The following is a 14,304-nucleotide window of genomic DNA, read 5'->3' as shown; positions in this document are numbered from 1 at the left end:
ATCACAGTCCACCAGGCAATGTGTCCGTCGCAAACTCCCTGTCCATTTTTTTGTTGAACGGCAGTGACTTACGTTCACTTGCGACATCGAATAGCGACAAAATGTTCAACTGTAATTCGTAAGTCCCTATCACATATTTTATATATCCGTTAACTGCCTCCGTCTATCCATCCCTAGCATCAATCACCCCGCGCCATTAAGGACCAGCTTTACGCTCACCTTAAGCCTGCAGCAGCGACTTCTGCCGGGACAGCTAAACTGCACTTCGCGAGCTGTCGTCTTCTCCACAACATTTATTTATTTTTTTTCATTCCCCGCATCTGCCTTTACCAGCCCGAGTGACATTTGTTGTAATACCAACCGAACCTGCGTCAGTCCAGATGCATGCGAATTCGAAAATAAATTGGGCGCCATTTGTTACACTTGGCTTGTTTCCCAGAGGGCAATGCCGGCTAGCTGTCGACCCCAGGGCTGGGTAGTTCCCCTTGCCCGCCAAATGTAGACAAAAAAGGAGACATACTACTTCTCGGGACATCAAAACTAACAACAACCTAACAACAACAAAGAAAATCATAAACAGACGGCTATCAAGTGGGTGAAGCTTGGGTGTTATCACTTCGCGCGCCCGCCCTACCTGTGACCAAACACAACGTTCATTTTGGCCACCCTCTGCTGGAGCGGTAACGGCTAGCCTAATCCATGGCTTACGCCACGCGTCCTCCCTCTATTTTAAATTTAATGCATCATGCTTCAATATATATCCAAGCTTTAATAATCGTAAATTGACAATTTCATCTTTCTCATTAATAAATAGCTATACTCAAAATTATCACTAACCACTAAGAAACACCAAAACGTTCGACACAAAGGCAAACAAGGAAATAACTGCTGAAATTTCGTTCAACCAACAGGGATACCCTCACCCATACGTAATGGAATATGTGTAGATGAGTGGATCCAGTTTTACGGGAGTTAATTTAACTCGGGCCCCTACGGAGACTTAACCTACCAAGAGCTCTTGTTAAGGGTCCCCGGGACATAAAAAATAAACAATATTTTTCCACAAATCGCTCGACCAAATACGGTGGACTGATGGGACCCCCGCGTCACCCACTAAGGGCTAATCTTCTGGCACTGAACAGCTGATCGCAGATTTAGGTTCGTGAAAGGTGTTGGTGTTTTTACATATTTTTTTTCAATGGCCAAGATTTTACGTTAAACGGTTTAAGCTAATACTAATTACTAAATAAAGGACAACACACGGAACAAAATAACATTTAATGTGGAACGGTGTTTGGAGTGCGGATTATGTTTTTTTTCTTTAAGTTCAAACGACGTGGGCGATCGCTGGCCGTGGCCGGTCAGCCCTAAATTTATATAGGTCCGTGGTATACGTGGGCGCGTGTGGGGGTGTGAATAGGGTTTCGGGGTTTTTACTTGGTGAATGAGACCAAACGTGTGGCACGCACTGGAAGGCGATTCAACGATCGTGCGGTGGGGCTAGAATCGCCCTGGCAGCTAAATCGTCCTCTTTCACCCTCCCCCTTCACACGTCCCGCGCTACTTGGCTCACACACGCGCAACTGGAACGAACTCACTCAGGTTCCGTTGGGCAGTCTTCTTCTCTGCAGTCGACTTTCTCGAACTCCAGTGTCCCTCTCCAGGAAACCTTCTGGCCCGGTTCTGGTGGCTATATTCCTTGCCGGCTGTTAGTAAAATTTTCTGCATTATAACCTATTTTATCGCCCGCCTTTTCTGTACTCACTTCAAACTTTCTGTTTTAAGCACAAAATTTCAAATTTCGACGTTACTCCGTCCACGCTCTACGATTTCCATAATCCAATCCACGTTTTCTAATATTTTCACTCCTATTTATCCCTTTTTCCCTTACTAATACATACAACTAATCCTATTCTCTTCCTTATATCCCCAGTAACGGCTCCAGCTCCCCCCGATGACCACATACACCATCGAGCCTCCCTGGACTTCCGCTAGATGGCGCGTCGCCCTCAGCCCTGGCCACCTATCGTTCAGGTGGGACTGGAACATTTTTTTTATTAATAATTGATGTAAATTGTTATAATATTTAAAGATTTTGAATTTCCTTCTGAGCCCGGCAAATCTTTGGCAATCGAAGATCAGGTGTTCGGCATATTCAGTTACATTGCACGTTTCGCAGATATTTGAGTCAATTGCTTTGATTCTGTGTAGGAAGACTTTGTCGTATGTGTGTCCCGTGTGTGTCTGTTGATAGAATGTTCCAGTCGTCCTTTCTGTACTTGTTCAGAATCTCATAAAATATAGTTTTTATTTCTTCATTCGAGTATTCTTCTTTACCCTTAGTTAAAAATTTATCTAATACATGGATTTTGTTACATGTGTTAACACTATCACATTCTTGAGTGTTTACAAAGATGGAATTAAATTCTCTTAAAGTACGTGTGTAACTCGTATCCGCTTTTGAGCGTATTAGCTCGTCAAACATTGTTGGATTGAACCTTTTAATTTTAAGCAGTTCTTTGGCTGTAAGCCATTTCGCCCTGAAAACAGGTTGCATTACACCAGCGAGGTCAAAAATTTCGTGTTTGCTTGTGTCAGGTGGCACCCCAACACACCTTCTGAGTGATTTAGCTTGCGCTATTTCTATATCTTTACTTGCTCCAGATCCCATGTCTGAAAAACTTGTGATAGCATATTCTTGTTTTGTTCTAATAAAAGCTTTGAAGATGTTGGTACTTGTTTTAGGTTTTAGACCTGATTTGATAGTAGTCGCAAGCTGGAGGAGTCTGTTGCATTTTTTTGTTTGTTCTTTAACCATTTTTACATGACTGACATTTGACATGTTTGCGCTAATCAGTCTGCCTAAGAAACGGATATCTTTTTGATTTGGTATAGGCACATTTCTAACAGAAATATTTACCGCTCTGACCTGTCTTTTTCCTACATTCATTGCTGCAGATTTGCTTGGATTGAAGCTAAAACCGAAATCACCACATAGAAGGTTAAAGTCATTTAGTTTTTTATTAAGGTTTTCAACCGCTACAGTAAACTCTCTGTTGTGAGAGATTATAACGAAGTCATCTGCAAATTGCATCATATGAGTATTTCTATCACAGATCTGATGTAGTCTTTTTGTGTAAACATTAAAAAGGAGGGGCGACAGACAAGAGCCCTGTGGGATTCCTCCCTGAACTACCTGAACAGCTTCCCCTATTTTCAGTAGTCTCATAGACATAAAACTGATGATCCAGTCAATGTATGTTTTAGAAAAACACTCATTTTCCATTAGTCTTTTTAAGAATTTCAGGTTGACACAATTGTAGGCATTGTTAAGGTCAACAACCACAAGAGTAACGTGTTCCTTGTTCTTTTTCTTAGCCGCTACCACATTGATGACATCATTTATGCACATCGCTGCAGACTTGTTTTTTTGGTATGCATAAGATCTGTAGGGTATAATCTTGTTTTCTTGTATATGCTTTTCCAGCCTGGCTTTCACCATGCCATTTACTGTCTTGGCTAGAACCGAAATGAGGGATATGGGTCGAAAATGTTTTAAGTCAGTCAGATCCATGTTTTTTTTCGGTATTGGTACAATTCTGATAGATCTCCATTCGACTGGGAATTCGCACATAGCCACTCGACGGTTGTAAAAATGTACAAGTTCTGTCTTTATACTAGTGTTAAGAGCACTCAGCATCTCGTATGTGATGTGATCTATTCCTCCTGCCGTTTTTCTGTTTCTGACTAACACAGCCTCTAACTCTTCCAAGGAAAAGAAAGGATTTTCATTGTTCTTGGTTGAGTACATTTCTTCGTCTACATCCTTTGCTTCTGAGGTTATTTGTTCGTTAAGGAATTCCAGGTATGGCCCAGCTTTGTCAGGGTCGAAAATTTCTGGGGTGTCCTCTTGACAGTTTTTTAGATTTCTGAGGAATCTCCAGGCTTCTCTTGAGTTCGATTTTACATTTAACTCTGTTAACTTCCTGGCATAGCTAGTTCTTTTGGCAATTTTAACAGATTTTTTCCATTTAACCTTGAGGTTAACAGCAGAACAATAATTTTGAAAGGAGGGTTCTGAAGCTGCCTTCTTCTGCGACTCTGCAAACTCCCTGAATAATTTGGCTAAATTCTCGTCCCACCATAATTTTGGACATTTGTTTTTGATTTCATAAGTAGCTGCTTTTATTTCCTGTTGGATGTTCTTCGCTAAATTATCCATATCTTTGTCGGCCTCAAACTGGCTTAGCTTTTTCAGTAGCCTGTTTTTGGCAAGGAAAGTTTTGAGTTTGTGTTGATATCCTGCTGTTTCAAAGGTTATTGGGTGACGGTGGCCGCCTCCTAGGTAAAACTTTTCGCATTTCCAATTCTCTATATGAATACCCTTTGTGAAAGTTAAATCGAGCACAGACCCTGATGTTGAGTCGATGTGTCTTCTGAATGTGAGACTGTGGTCATTTGCTAGACTGTAGCCAGCATTTGACATAGCTTGCATGAGAAAAGTTCCCTTTCCACTGTTGGTTCTGTCTCCAGAAAAGGTATGTCTTGCGTTAAAATCTCCTGCAATTATGACTTTTCCGAATGCATCTAAATATTCAAGGAGATTGTTAATCGCTTGCTTGAAGGATGCAAGAGACAACAAAGGTTCAAAATATACTGAGGTGATAAAAAAATTTATCTTTGTTGTTGATGGTTCTTGCTATAATTATATCTTGCTCTGTCTCATATATCAGTCTTTTAACTCTTAATTCTTTTTTGTAGGCAATCGCCACTCCTCCATAACCGTCCTCTCTATGTTTTTCTAACATATTGAAGTTGGCTAGTTTCCTAAAACGGCGATCGTGAGAGAAAACTTCAGCCAGAATGGCAAAGTCGAAGTTTTCATTGTTTAAGTAGAATACTAGGTCGTTTTTATTGGCTTTAATAGATTGAATGTTATGTTGTAAAAATTTCATATTTATTTAGATGTTTTAAAAAGGTTCGTTTCTCTCTGTTTGTTCATTTTTCTGTCTGCATTATGTTCCATATTGTAATCATTTGTACTGGTCACTTTTTTTGATGGATGTGACACATCATTTGAGTCGACTAAACGAGACAACATGTCAACCATCTGTTGAATGGCAAATTTGTTTTCTTTTAGTTCTTTGTTTTCAAAAAATGGTACGTGATTACTAGAATCGCTGGTATATGATTCTAAGTGATAGTGGGGTTTTTGTGCAGGAACCAAAGGTCTTTGCACTAACCTGCTCGCATAACTGTGTTTTTTTAAAACTTCATTTGCTTTAACGTTTTTGTTTTGAACATTTTCCTCATTTATGTCTAGTTTTGGATAGTTTTTTTCATAATTATCTAACAGCGAAAAATTTTGATGGATTGAGTAAGTGCTAAGCACTTCCTTACGCGCGATTTTTTTGATTGTCATTATTTTGTTAATGTCCATCTCCTTTTCCCATACTGGGAACATCAGTCTGTCCCTAGCTGAGTGATTTTTCCCATTGCAAAGGATACACTTGAGACCAGTGCACGACCTATTGCACTCCTCGACTCCGCATTTATAGCACCTCCTAGCTGATTTGCATCTGGTCGAAGTGTGACCAAGTCTGCCACAATTATAACATTGCCTTACTCTGGGAACATATATGCTTACTTTTATCCCACATATCCCAAAAAGAGATACCTTTTCTGGGATGTCTGAACCCTCAAAACCAATTTTGACTGTTTCTAATGGTATGAGCTTGAATGTTTCGTTGTTGTCATCGGTTGTAATTTTCTGCCTTCTTGCTAATCTTTCAATTGACTTAATTTTTATGTTAGAAGTAATATTATCCATAATTTCATTCTCAGAAAAACCGAGGGGCACCCCTTTAATTACTCCATAGGATTCCACATAGTCTTTTCGTATAAATACCACTAAATTCATTTTTTTTAACTCCTCATTTAAAACTAAATCATTTGCTTCGCTGAAAACCTTAAAATAAATCTTGTATAGTGTAGACGCAAGAGCTACGATTTCTTTAATTCCTTTAATTTTAAGGTGTCTTATTTTTTCAAAAAAGAATAAGCCATTTTTGGTGTTTTTGTTTTCGAAGATGGTACTGTTCTTAGTCGATACTAGTACAGCCGCATCACCGATGTGGCACTCACTATACAGCACTGTTTCTCTTTCGATACCTACATTTGATGGGTTTATAATCGGATTAGTATTTTTATTCAGTGTTTTAGTCATTTCAGTATTTCCAGTATTCAGTATTTCAGTATTTCCAAGGGGAACTACCCAGCCCTGGGGTCGGCCTCTGGGAAACAAGCCAAGTGTAACATCTGTTGTTGAATATCTTTCAGGCGATCCTACGGGAGATGCATCAAGTTAATTTTATTACTTTCTGTCATTATCTTGGCTTACCTGAATCTGCTGAGCTGCACTCTCTGCAGTTAGTGGCATTTTGTTAATAATTTTTGTAAACAAACAAAAAGTATCGTCTGAAACGCTTCGATGCGTTACTATTGCATGCCAAAATATCGATGTAGCATTTATATTGTTGTTGGCGGCAAAATCTTCTGGTGTTACACTTGGCTTGTTTCCCAGAGGGCAATGCCGGCTAGCTGTCGACCCCAGGGCTGGGTAGTTCCCCTTTGCCCGCCAAATGTAGACAAAAAAGGAGACATACTACTTCTCGGGACATCAAAACTAACAACAACCTAACAACAACAAAGAAAATCATAAACAGACGGCTATCAAGTGGGTGAAGCTTGGGTGTTATCACTTCGCGCGCCCGCCCTACCTGTGACCAAACACAACGTTCATTTTGGCCACCCTCTGCTGGAACGGTAACGGCTGGCCTAATCCATGGCTTACGCCACGCGTCCTCCCTCTATTTTAAATTTACGGCATCATGCTTCAGTATAAATACAAGCTTTAATAATTATAAATTGACAATTTCATCTTTCTCATAAATAAATACTCCAAATTATCACTAACCAAAAAGAAACACCAAAACGTTCGACACAAAGGCAAACACGGAAATAACTGCTGAAATTTTGTTCAACCAACAGGGATACCCTCACCCATACGTAATGGAATATGTGTAGATGAGTGGATCCAGTTTTACGGGAGTTAATTTAACTCGGGCCCCTACGGAGATTTAACCTACCAAGAGCTCTTGTTAAGGGTCCCCGGGACATAAACAATAAACAATATTTTTCCACAAATCGCTCGACCAAATACGGTGGACTGATGGGACCCCCGCGTCACCCACTAAGGGGTAATGTTCTGGAACTGAGCAGCTGATCGCAGATTTAGGTTCGTGAAAGGTGTTGGTGTTTTTACATATTTTTTTCAATGGCCAAGATTTTACGTTAAACGGTTTAAGCTAATACTAAATACTAAATAAAGGACAACACCCAGAACAAAATAACTTTTACTGTGGAACGGTGTTTGGAGTGCGGATTATGTTTTTTTTTTTCCTTTAAGTGCAAACGACGCGGGCGATCGCTGGCCGTGGCCGGTCAACCCTAAATTTATATAGGTCCGTGTATACGAGTGCGCGTGTGTGTGTGTAAATAGGGTTTCGGGCTTTTACGTGGTGAACGAGACCAAACGTGTGGCACGCACTGGAAGGCGATGCAACGATCGTGCGGTGTGGCTAGAATCGCCCTGGCAGCTAAATCGTCCTCTTTCACCCTCCCCCTTCACACGTCCCGCGCTACTTGGCTCACACACGCGCAACTGGAACGAACTCACTCAGGTTCCGTTGGACTCTGTCTCTGCAGTCGACTTTCTCGAACTCCAGTGTTCCTCTCCAGAAAACCTTCTGGCCCGGTTCTGGTGGCTATATTCCTTGCCGGCTGTGAGTAAAATTTTCTGCATTACAACCTATTTTCTCGCCCGCTTTTTTCTGTACTCACTTCAAACTTTCTGTTTTAAGCACAAAATTTCAAATTTCGACGTTACTCCGTCCACGCTCCACGATTTCCATAATCCAATCCACGTTTTCTAATATTTTCACTCCTATTTATCCCCTTTTTCCCTTACTAATACATATAATATATATGTATAATATATATGGGACTGGAACACCACCACGAGTATGTCGTCAGTCCCAGGAGGGACAACATACGCGTGGGCATGCCCACCGGATTCCGGAACACTATTGAGCACACGCCGGCGTGCCCTGCATTCTTCTGCCGCGCCCAACGTAGGCCACACCCACACCTCACTAAATTCTCAGGTCTTTGGCGTGGTACACTCCTATGGGACGGCCGTTAAGGTCCTGGCTTCACTACCCGGCATCGGATGAATTTGCGCGCGAACTTGGCATTAAAGCCTTTTCCGAAGTCAAGGATAAAATTTCGGCGGAATACCTCTTGTCCCGGCCTCGCGTAAAACACCCGAGCTCGCTGGTTGTACCTTACCCTACTACGCTCGTATGCCTGATGTACACTAGAGCGAATCCTCTCTTGGATGAGTTGTCGCTTGTCCTGACCCTCCAGCAGCGATATGTCATGCTCGCCGATTGACCGCAGTCGCTTTGCCAGCTTGTAGCATGACCCATGCAAATACATTTGCTGCCCGAAGACTGCAAAGAATGGTGTTACGCCTGTCGCCTCGTAAACCGAGTTCCTAATAGCCAGTTCTATCTCCGGCAGATGCACATCCCAGTCCCGGTGATCGTCTTCCAGATACGCCCGAATCGCGCTGAGTACTGTGCGATTCACGCGTTCGGCTGCGTTACTCTGCGGAGAATACACTGGCGTCCTCATATGAGTGACTCCGAATGCATCGGTCATCTCCTTAAAAGTTTTCGAGACGAACTGAGCCCCATTGTCCGAATGAATCATCTCCGGCACTCCAAACTTGTAAAACACCTCGTGAACGAGGAATCTTACAACTTCCTTTGCTGTGGCCTTGGTCATGGTCTTTAGGAATGTGAACTTCGAGAACTGGTCAACTACAATAAATATCCACGCCTGACCGTTCTTTGACCGCGGATATTTGCCGAAAAAATCAATATAAAGTTTTTGGAACGGGCGCTCAGTGACCACTTCTTGCCCCATCCCGACCTGCATCCGATAATTAGGCGCTTTCGACTCCTTGCACACGGTGCACCGTCGGATATAATCCCGCACCTCTATCGCCATGTTCGGCCGGTGCGCTGTCTTCTCTTCCGAATGTGCTTTGTCTATCAACGCGGCCGTCAGCGAACCCACAATTTCCAGACGGTGCCCTCCAATTGATCATCCAATCGTTCAAAGCGCATGCGCTTGAATATCATGCCGTCAACAATCTGGAGATCAGGTAAGCGGTCTTGGTTCTCCGTTATTTCCTTCCTTAACTCCTGATATTCTCCAGATTCAAACTCCACCGTTTCAAAACCCAGGATACTACTCGGATCCACTTCCAGCTCTTCAATACTGCGCGACAATGTATCTGCCACTACATTGTCCGCTCCTTTCCGGTGTTCTATGCCGAAATCGATGTCCTGCAGTTGAAGGGACCAACGAGCTAAGCGACCATCCAGGTTCTTCATGGTCATGAGCCATTTGAGACTGGCGTGGTCAGTTATGACTGTAAACGGCATAAGCTCTACGTACGGACGGAACTTAAGGATCGCCATGAGGGCTGCCAGACACTCCTTCTCTGTCACCGAGTAGTATTTTTGGTGGCAATTCAGTTTGGCAGAGAAAAACGCTGTGGGCCTCTCGTTCTGCTCGTCATCCCATTGGAAGAGTACGGCTCCTACCCCATAATGTGAGGCGTCGCACTGTATGTAGACGTGCCGCTTGAAATCCGCGTGTACCAGGACTGGTGCCGAGGTGAGTGCAGCTTTTAGCTCCCCCATGGCTCGTTTTGCCTCCTCCGTCAATTTAAACTTTCCATTTCCCGACTTTTTCAGGGCGTCTGTGAGCGGACCGGCCATCTCAGCATAGTTATACCCGATACTCAAAATGAGTATTGGGGTATATTAGATTTGTGGTAAAAGTGGATGTGTGTAACGTCCAGAAGGAATCGTTTCCGACCCCATAAAGTATATATATTATTGATCAGCATCAATAGCCGAGTCGATTGAGCCATGTCTGTCTGTCCGTCTGTCCGTCTGTCCGTCCGTCCGTCCGTCCGTCTGTCCGTCCCCTTCAGCGCCTAGTGCTCAAAGACTATAAGAGCTAGAGTAACGATGTTTTGGATCCAGACTTCTGTGATATGTCACTGCTACAAAAATATTTCAAAACTTCGCCCCGCTCACTTCCGCTCCCACAAAGGACGAAAATCTGTGGCATCCACAAATCTCAGAGACTATTAAGGCTAGAGTAACCAAATTTGGTATCCGCACTTCTGTTAGATCTCACTATAAAACGTATATCTCAGAATTTAGCCCCACCCCCTTCCGCCCCCACAAAGGACGAAAATCTGTTGCATCCACAATATTGCAGATTTGAGAAAACTAAAAACGCAGAATTATAGATAACGACCATATCTATCAGATTGCTGCACCTGGACCAGATCAGATAATTTTTATAGCCAAAAGGAACAAATCAATTTGCAGTGGCTACGCAGCGCCCAACGTGACGCTCAGACTGATTTTCTGTCTCTCTCGCACGCACTCTTTGTCGTGTCGTTTAATATTAGCAGCGTCTGCCGGAGGAGAGCCATACTGACTTAGTATCGGGTATAACTGTAGAGTTGCGGTGTTCCCCCTCGTTTTTCAAAAAGCGCCGGTACCAGCCCGCAGTTCCCAGGAAACTACGCAATTCTCGAACAGATCGCGGCTCGGGAATGCGCAAAATGGCCGACACACGATCCGGATCCATCTTCAGCGCTCCTCCTCCCACTATAAATCCCAGGTATTTAATGTTTCAAAAATGAGATTTGCTCAGCCCTATCGTTAAATTTGCTTCTCGTAGACGCTCAGCTATGGAAGTCCTCAGCTATAATCAGCAAGTCGTCGAGATACGCATAGACGCATTTCAACCGGAATCACCTTATCGACCAGTCTACATAGGCGTTGTTCGGGGTTGCAGAGGCCAAAGGGCATCATTCGGAACTGGTACAGGGGCCGTCCCGGCACAGTGAACGCCGTATATGGTCGACTCTGCTCGTCCAGCTCGATTTGCCAAAAAGCGAATTTTAAGTCGACGCTGGAGATATATATAGTCTGATCGAGACGCGACAAAATCCCCTCGATGCTAGGAAGTGGGTAAGCGTCCTGGATGGTTACTTTGTTGAGCTTTCGGGCATCGAGACAGAAACGATTTTTGCCCGGCCTTCGCACCACGGTGGTACGGTTGCTCCACGGACTATCACTGTACTCGATGACTCCCAAAGCCAACATTTTGTCCACCTCACCACACACCACTTCCTGCATCGCTGGCGACAGCGGGTAATGTCGATCCTTCACAGGCTCGGCCTTCTCCACCACCTGAATTTTGTGAGTCTCTCGCGACGTCCTCCCCAGGCCTACGGCTTCGAAAGTCAGAAACTCTGCCTTCACCTAATCCAAGGCTGCCTTTTGCTCTTCTGACAACTCCCATTCTTCCTGCACTATGTCCTTCTCCGGGCCTTCCACATAGTGAGCGACTTGATCAGCCAGCACTTCTTCCACTAATCTGTGGGATGCCCCTACTGGACCTTCTCCCATCACCTCAGGAGCCAATGAGAATACCCGCCAAAAGTCTACCCCCAAGTAAATTTCCTGTTCCAAGAAAGGGCATACGAAAAACGTTAATCTTTTTACCTCCCCCTTGTACTTCACCGGAAATTCTACTCGGCCAACGATTGCGCGATCTTCCCCGTTTGCTACCTTCACTATAGAAGAATATCGACGAGCCTCCACGCCCAGCTTCTCCAGCAGTTCCTGACCATTACACCCTAGCATGCTGTGTGTAGCGCCTGAATCCAACAGGCCTCGCACGGACTCGCCAATTATCGAGATTTCTGCGAAAACTCTCGGGTCTTTCTTGCAACAACGCTTTACTGAAGCAATCACCTGCCTCCTCATAGCTCGCCTTTGCTTAAACCGGGATCTCGCCTTTCTCACCCGCACCGACAGTGCTCGCATACCATCCACTCGTAGTTCAGAAAATATTATATTTCTGGTTTCTAAATAATTTTTAAAGCGATCTTCATATGATAAGTTCCTTAACCTAGCATGCAATTTACGTCTATCTAATTCATTTTTATTTTCTTCTACTTTCTCTGCGCAGGCCCCTTCTGTGAGCGTGATTCGCCTGCTTGGATCGCACCCCTCTTCACGTTTCCCGCGCAATTCGGACAGGTTGGACAATATGCATCGGGCTTTCCACACCGGTAGCAGAAAATTCGCCTCTCCGATGCCATACAGTCCCTAAGGCCATGATCGGTCTGCCCGCAGACACGCTGTGTCACTTGCGCTTCCTCAATGACCTCTGCCTCTTCATCGCTAATCGACCGATCCTGCGCGACCTCGCTGACGTTCGCATTCGCCCCGCGACCATAGTTTGTGGCTTTGGGTGCTCCTCGCCACGAAGATCGAGCCTTCCTCTTCAGATGTGCCTCTATTTCCACGCACTCATCTCGCAGTTGGTCTAAGGAATAAACCCGTAAGCCGTAGACGAAACTCGCTATCTCATCTGTGAGTGCCCTTTTGACGATTTTTACCATCTCCTTTTCAGGTGGTGGCATCTCCAACCTCGACGCGAGCTTTCTCATGACATGGAAAAAGTCTTCCACACTCTCGTTTGACCGCTGCATTCTTTCTCGCAGTTCTCTCATGCGGTCGAACTCGGACGCCGTGCCTCGGAATCGAGAAATTAAGTCGCCCCTTAGTTCCTGACAAACACCACCGCCATGATCACGGATGTACTGCCAGTACCATTCCCGCGCGTTTCCTGTAACCAGGTGATGAAATCCCTTTAGAACTTCATCCCACGGACAGCGGCATTGGGCTTGTAGGAATTCAATTCGGAACACAAAATCCTCGACTGTCATTTTGTTGCTGTATCCGTCGAACGTCACGTCCCATTTTTCGACTCGGCCCCACCGTGGCCAAGGTCTATAACCCGGGGGATTATGATGCGGATCTTCTCGAGGAATCCCACCAGCTCTCCTACCCTCGCCACGACCCTGACCCGAGTGTCTGAGTGCTATCGGGTTTCGCCAATTTCGCGCTTGATGCCCACCCCGTTGATGCTGCTCACTGGATGCGGTCGGTCCTACTCCTGAAGACGGTTCCGGACCAATACCACCTCGCCCCGAGCGAGCCAAAAATGGTTTTGGTGGCGGAATCGGCGCATCAGTCGTGCTAGACGGCTTCCTTTTCGGGATTGCTCCTCGATAATCCTGCTCGTGGTGAACCTCCTCCCGCTGCGGTTCCTTCTGCTGCTGCAGCTGTCTAACCGGCTGGAGTACCTCGTTGAGTTGGTGCATCATCTCGATAAGCCCCTTACGCAACTCCTCCTGCAACACCCGACTAATCGAGTCAGTGATACGTTGACTGCTGATGCCAGTTCGGAAGCAAGCGTGGGTGTAGGATCGGACATTGGCCATTCTTCTGACCTGGCCTGGACCGGTGTTCTTGGCAACCCACCCACAGCTCCAAGTTCCTCCCGATCTTGATCAAACATCGCCCCTGACACTTCTCCTATCTGGTCCACTGTTTTGTTTACGCGTGATCGCGTATGATACTGTCGACAACCCCCTTCTTGTGGCATCTGCACCGAGCAACACCAATATTACAAAAAAAAGGGAAACTCCTAAACTAAGATAATATATATAAATAAAGAAATAAATACCCAAAGAAATAACTAGTAAGAATAAATAACACCACGCTTCGGACCAATAAATACTCCGATAAATAAATAAATAGGTTAGGTTAAGGCGGTAGCCTGGGGAGTGATGAAACCCTCCCAAGCTCACTTGGACCTGTAGAAGGTCCGTTGTGGTGCCGCATGAGCGTGTGCCCCTTCCCAGTGCCTAAAAAACCGTGGAGAAACAGGCTGTTGCAAATTAAGGGCAGTCCCATCCGGAGGCTTGGATTAATCTGGTCAAGGTCCCCGGCTTGATTTCGGACAGGTCCGAAATGTCTGTGAGGAAAGCGGCCCCGAGAATACGAAGACGACGATTTCCAAGGGCCGGGCAGTGGCAGAAGAAGTGGGGGACCGATTCCTCCTCTTCCTCGTCGCGACAACTCCTGCAGAAGTCGTTAAGAGGGATTGACAGTCTAGAGGCATGAGTGCCAATCTGCCAGTGTCCCGTAATGGCTCGAGTAACTGCAGAGCACTGTGCTCTGCTGAGCCTATACAGCTCGGCTGAGCGCTTCTTCGATCGATATGGCC

The 14,304-nt window shown here is 44.9% G+C and overlaps 2 long non-coding RNA genes across 2 annotated transcripts; one reads left to right on the top strand and one right to left on the bottom strand.

The window, feature by feature from the left end:
• Positions 1-6,170: 6,170 nt before the first annotated feature.
• On the bottom strand, positions 6,171-6,565 carry LOC117189796. Its single transcript, XR_004473573.1, has 2 exons — positions 6,401-6,565; positions 6,171-6,345 (listed from the first exon to the last, which is right to left on the bottom strand). It is a non-coding gene; the product is annotated as an uncharacterized LOC117189796 (long non-coding RNA).
• Positions 6,566-10,796: 4,231 nt separating this feature from the next.
• LOC117189795 lies at positions 10,797-12,236 on the top strand. The gene is made up of 3 exons (XR_004473572.1): positions 10,797-10,836; positions 10,897-11,189; positions 12,196-12,236. It is a non-coding gene; the product is annotated as an uncharacterized LOC117189795 (long non-coding RNA).
• Positions 12,237-14,304: the final 2,068 nt, after the last annotated feature.

The sequence above is a fragment of the Drosophila miranda genome, assembly GCF_003369915.1.
Source record: "Drosophila miranda strain MSH22 chromosome Y unlocalized genomic scaffold, D.miranda_PacBio2.1 Contig_Y1_pilon, whole genome shotgun sequence".
NCBI classification, from domain to species: domain Eukaryota; kingdom Metazoa; phylum Arthropoda; class Insecta; order Diptera; family Drosophilidae; genus Drosophila; species Drosophila miranda.
Note: the sequence above shows the minus strand (reverse complement) of the source record. Positions and strands in the feature narration are given on the sequence as shown.